The following is a 5,355-nucleotide window of genomic DNA, read 5'->3' as shown; positions in this document are numbered from 1 at the left end:
CTCGGTGGGCCGGCACGTTTACTTTGAACAAATTAGAGTGCTTAAAGCAGGCAAGCCCGCCTGAATACTGTGTGCATGGAATAATGGAATAGGACCTCGGTTCTATTTTGTTGGTTTTCGGAACCCGAGGTAATGATTAATAGGGACAGGCGGGGGCATTCGTATTGCGACGTTAGAGGTGAAATTCTTGGATCGTCGCAAGACGAACAGAAGCGAAAGCATTTGCCAAGTATGTTTTCATTAATCAAGAACGAAAGTTAGAGGTTCGAAGGCGATCAGATACCGCCCTAGTTCTAACCATAAACGATGCCAGCCAGCGATCCGCCGCAGTTCCTCCGATGACTCGGCGGGCAGCCTCCGGGAAACCAAAGCTTTTGGGTTCCGGGGGAAGTATGGTTGCAAAGCTGAAACTTAAAGGAATTGACGGAAGGGCACCACCAGGAGTGGAGCCTGCGGCTTAATTTGACTCAACACGGGAAACCTCACCAGGCCCGGACACCGGAAGGATTGACAGATTGATAGCTCTTTCTTGATTCGGTGGGTGGTGGTGCATGGCCGTTCTTAGTTGGTGGAGCGATTTGTCTGGTTAATTCCGATAACGAACGAGACTCTAGCCTGCTAACTAGTCGCGTGACATCCTTCGTGCTGTCAGCGATTACTTTTCTTCTTAGAGGGACAGGCGGCTTCTAGCCGCACGAGATTGAGCAATAACAGGTCTGTGATGCCCTTAGATGTTCTGGGCCGCACGCGCGCTACACTGAAGGAATCAGCGTGTCTTCCTAGGCCGAAAGGTCGGGGTAACCCGCTGAACCTCCTTCGTGCTAGGGATTGGGGCTTGCAATTGTTCCCCATGAACGAGGAATTCCCAGTAAGCGCGAGTCATAAGCTCGCGTTGATTACGTCCCTGCCCTTTGTACACACCGCCCGTCGCTACTACCGATTGAATGATTTAGTGAGGTCTTCGGACTGGTACGCGGCATTGACTCTGTCGTTGCCGATGCTACCGGAAAGATGACCAAACTTGATCATTTAGAGGAAGTAAAAGTCGTAACAAGGTTTCCGTAGGTGAACCTGCGGAAGGATCATTACCGACTAGACTGCATGTCGTTCGATGTGCGTGTCGTGTCGCGCAACACGCTACCTGTACGGCTCGCAGTAGCCGTGCGCCGCGTGCGGAACCACGCGTGCTTCTCAAAACTAACGCCAATGTTGTGTGGTACGAGCGCTGAAGCGCTGGAGCGGCTGGCCTGCGGCACCTGGCGCCTGGCGCCGGTTTTGAATGACTTTCGCCCGACTGCCTGTCCGCTCCGGTGTGGAGCCGTACGACGCCCATCGGCCGTGAGGCCGTTGGACACAGAACGCTTGAACAGGGGCCGCCACACGCCTACGTCCCGCCTATGCAACTGTCTTGAAAGAGACAGTGGAAACTAAGAAAAGATCACCCAGGACGGTGGATCACTCGGCTCGTGGGTCGATGAAGAACGCAGCAAATTGCGCGTCGACATGTGAACTGCAGGACACATGAACATCGACGTTTCGAACGCACATTGCGGTCCATGGATTCCGTTCCCGGGCCACGTCTGGCTGAGGGTCGGCTACGTATACTGAAGCGCGCGGCGTTTGCCCCGCTTCGCAGACCTGGGAGCGTCGCGGCCGCCTGTGGGGCCGGCCGCGCCTCCTGAAACGTGCGATGCGCGCCCGTCGCCTGGCGGTTCGCATACCGGTACTTACTCGGTAGCGTGCACAGCCGGCTGGCGGTGTGGCGTGCGACACCTCGTACAACGACCTCAGAGCAGGCGAGACTACCCGCTGAATTTAAGCATATTACTAAGCGGAGGAAAAGAAACTAACAAGGATTCCCCCAGTAGCGGCGAGCGAACAGGGAAGAGTCCAGCACCGAACCCCGCAGGCTGCCGCCTGTCGTGGCATGTGGTGTTTGGGAGGGTCCACTACCCCGACGCCTCGCGCCGAGCCCAAGTCCAACTTGAATGAGGCCACGGCCCGTAGAGGGTGCCAGGCCCGTAGCGGCCGGTGCGAGCGTCGGCGGGACCTCTCCTTCGAGTCGGGTTGCTTGAGAGTGCAGCTCCAAGTGGGTGGTAAACTCCATCTGAGACTAAATATGACCACGAGACCGATAGCGAACAAGTACCGTGAGGGAAAGTTGAAAAGAACTTTGAAGAGAGAGTTCAAAAGTACGTGAAACCGTTCTGGGGTAAACGTGAGAAGTCCGAAAGGTCGAACGGGTGAGATTCACGCCCATCCGGCCACAGGCCTCCGCCCTCGGCAGATGGGGCCGGCCGCCCGCGCGGAGCAATCCGCGGCGGGGTCGTGTCCGGTTGCCTTTCCACTCGCCGCGGGGTGGGGCCGTTCCGGTGTGCGGTGGGCCGCACTTCTCCCCTAGTAGGACGTCGCGACCCGCTGGGTGCCGGCCTACGGCCCGGGTGCGCAGCCTGTCCTTCCGCGGGCCTCGGTTCGCGTCTGTTGGGCAGAGCCCCGGTGTCCTGGCTGGCTGCCCGGCGGTATATCTGGAGGAGTCGATTCGCCCCTTTGGGCGCTCGGGCTCCCGGCAAGCGCGCGCGGTTCTTCCCGGATGACGGACCTACCTGGCCCGGCCCCGGACCCGCGCCGCTGTTGGCTCGGGATGCTCTCGGGCGGAATAATCGCTCCCGTCAGCGGCGCTTCAGCTTTGGACAATTTCACGACCCGTCTTGAAACACGGACCAAGGAGTCTAACATGTGCGCGAGTCATTGGGCTGTACGAAACCTAAAGGCGTAATGAAAGTGAAGGTCTCGCCTTGCGCGGGCCGAGGGAGGATGGGGCTTCCCCGCCCTTCACGGGGCGGCGGCCTCCGCACTCCCGGGGCGTCTCGTCCTCATTGCGAGGTGAGGCGCACCTAGAGCGTACACGTTGGGACCCGAAAGATGGTGAACTATGCCTGGCCAGGACGAAGTCAGGGGAAACCCTGATGGAGGTCCGTAGCGATTCTGACGTGCAAATCGATCGTCGGAGCTGGGTATAGGGGCGAAAGACTAATCGAACCATCTAGTAGCTGGTTCCCTCCGAAGTTTCCCTCAGGATAGCTGGTGCTCGTACGAGTCTCATCCGGTAAAGCGAATGATTAGAGGCCTTGGGGCCGAAACGACCTCAACCTATTCTCAAACTTTAAATGGGTGAGATCTCCGGCTTGCTTGATATGCTGAAGCCGCGAGCAAACGACTCGGATCGGAGTGCCAAGTGGGCCACTTTTGGTAAGCAGAACTGGCGCTGTGGGATGAACCAAACGCCGAGTTAAGGCGCCCGAATCGACGCTCATGGGAAACCATGAAAGGCGTTGGTTGCTTAAGACAGCAGGACGGTGGCCATGGAAGTCGGAATCCGCTAAGGAGTGTGTAACAACTCACCTGCCGAAGCAACTAGCCCTGAAAATGGATGGCGCTGAAGCGTCGTGCCTATACTCGGCCGTCAGTCTGGCAGTCATGGCCGGTCCTTGCGGCCGGCCGCGAAGCCCTGACGAGTAGGAGGGTCGCGGCGGTGGGCGCAGAAGGGTCTGGGCGTGAGCCTGCCTGGAGCCGCCGTCGGTGCAGATCTTGGTGGTAGTAGCAAATACTCCAGCGAGGCCCTGGAGGGCTGACGCGGAGAAGGGTTTCGTGTGAACAGCCGTTGCACACGAGTCAGTCGATCCTAAGCCCTAGGAGAAATCCGATGTTGATGGGGGCCGTCATAGCATGATGCACTTTGTGCTGGCCCCCGTTGGGCGAAAGGGAATCCGGTTCCTATTCCGGAACCCGGCAGCGGAACCGATACAAGTCGGGCCCCTCTTTTAGAGATGCTCGTCGGGGTAACCCAAAAGGACCCGGAGACGCCGTCGGGAGATCGGGGAAGAGTTTTCTTTTCTGCATGAGCGTTCGAGTTCCCTGGAATCCTCTAGCAGGGAGATAGGGTTTGGAACGCGAAGAGCACCGCAGTTGCGGCGGTGTCCCGATCTTCCCCTCGGACCTTGAAAATCCGGGAGAGGGCCACGTGGAGGTGTCGCGCCGGTTCGTACCCATATCCGCAGCAGGTCTCCAAGGTGAAGAGCCTCTAGTCGATAGAATAATGTAGGTAAGGGAAGTCGGCAAATTGGATCCGTAACTTCGGGATAAGGATTGGCTCTGAGGATCGGGGCGTGTCGGGCTTGGTCGGGAAGTGGGTCAGCGCTAACGTGCCGGGCCTGGGCGAGGTGAGTGCCGTAGGGGTGCCGGTAAGTGCGGGCGTTTAGCGCGGGCGTGGTCTGCTCTCGCCGTTGGTTGGCCTCGTGCTGGCCGGCGGTGCAGGATGCGCGCGCCTGCGCGGCGTTCGCGCCCCGGTGCTTCAACCTGCGTGCAGGATCCGAGCTCGGTCCCGTGCCTTGGCCTCCCACGGATCTTCCTTGCTGCGAGGCCGCGTCCGCCTTAGCATGCTCCTCCGGGGGCGCGCGGGTGCGCGGATTCTCTTCGGCCGCCATTCAACGATCAACTCAGAACTGGCACGGACTGGGGGAATCCGACTGTCTAATTAAAACAAAGCATTGCGATGGCCCTAGCGGGTGTTGACGCAATGTGATTTCTGCCCAGTGCTCTGAATGTCAACGTGAAGAAATTCAAGCAAGCGCGGGTAAACGGCGGGAGTAACTATGACTCTCTCTGATGAGCCACCCAGCCAGCCAACCGATGCGGGTCGAGCGCCGCTCCCCATAGTCTGCCCCGATTGCTCGCGGTCTTTTTCCACCAAGACCGGGCTCGGTGTTCATCGGCGCCATGCTCATCCATCTGCAGTCAACGCGGAGATACAGACGGGGAGGAAGAAGGCCAGGTGGTCTGAAGAAGAACTCTTGCGTTTGGCCCATGCCGAAGCAACCCTGACCATCCACGGTTGCAAGTTCTTTAACCAGGAACTCGCCAAGGCCTTTCCTGCTCGAACGCTGGAGTCCATCAAGTGCCAGCGTAGGACGAAGTCCTATCGGGACATGGTGGCAAGGTTTGTCGCCGAGCTCCCCAGTAGTGCTCATGGTTCTCATGACGCTGCGGCTGAGCCTGGTGACGGATCCCCTGTACCACACGTTCCACCTCAGGGGGATAGCGTTGACCTTGCCATCTGGTCCTTTGTTTCTGGACTCCCTCCATCGGGCCGCCGATTTCGCTCTCTGGACGCTCTTCTGGCTCTTGGTCCTACCACTAGCCGGGACACTATCCGAGCAATGTTGCTACCTGCTCTGGATGAGTTAGGGAGCATGGAACCAGCTGTCCATCAAGCTGCAAACATACGGATTCAACAGCCTCCAGAGCGGAAGCGTGCTCGACGAAGGTGGGAATATGCAGTGGTCCAGCGTGCCTTCA

At 58.7% G+C, this 5,355-nt stretch overlaps 1 non-coding gene and 1 pseudogene across 1 annotated transcript; both read left to right on the top strand.

Annotated features, from left to right (window-relative positions):
- The first annotated feature begins 1,439 nt into the window (after nucleotides 1-1,439).
- Nucleotides 1,440-1,594, top strand: LOC124592491. The gene has a single exon (XR_006977461.1). It is a non-coding gene; the product is annotated as a 5.8S ribosomal RNA (ribosomal RNA).
- A 188-nt stretch (nucleotides 1,595-1,782) lies between these two features.
- LOC124592488 overlaps nucleotides 1,783-5,355 on the top strand; it is a 7,461-nt pseudogene continuing 3,888 nt past the window's right edge.

The sequence above is a fragment of the Schistocerca americana genome, unplaced genomic scaffold, assembly GCF_021461395.2.
Source record: "Schistocerca americana isolate TAMUIC-IGC-003095 unplaced genomic scaffold, iqSchAmer2.1 HiC_scaffold_926, whole genome shotgun sequence".
Classification (NCBI taxonomy): Eukaryota; Metazoa; Arthropoda; class Insecta; order Orthoptera; family Acrididae; genus Schistocerca; species Schistocerca americana.
The sequence above is the reverse complement of the archived record's forward strand: the minus strand, read 5'-3'. Positions and strand labels throughout refer to the sequence as shown.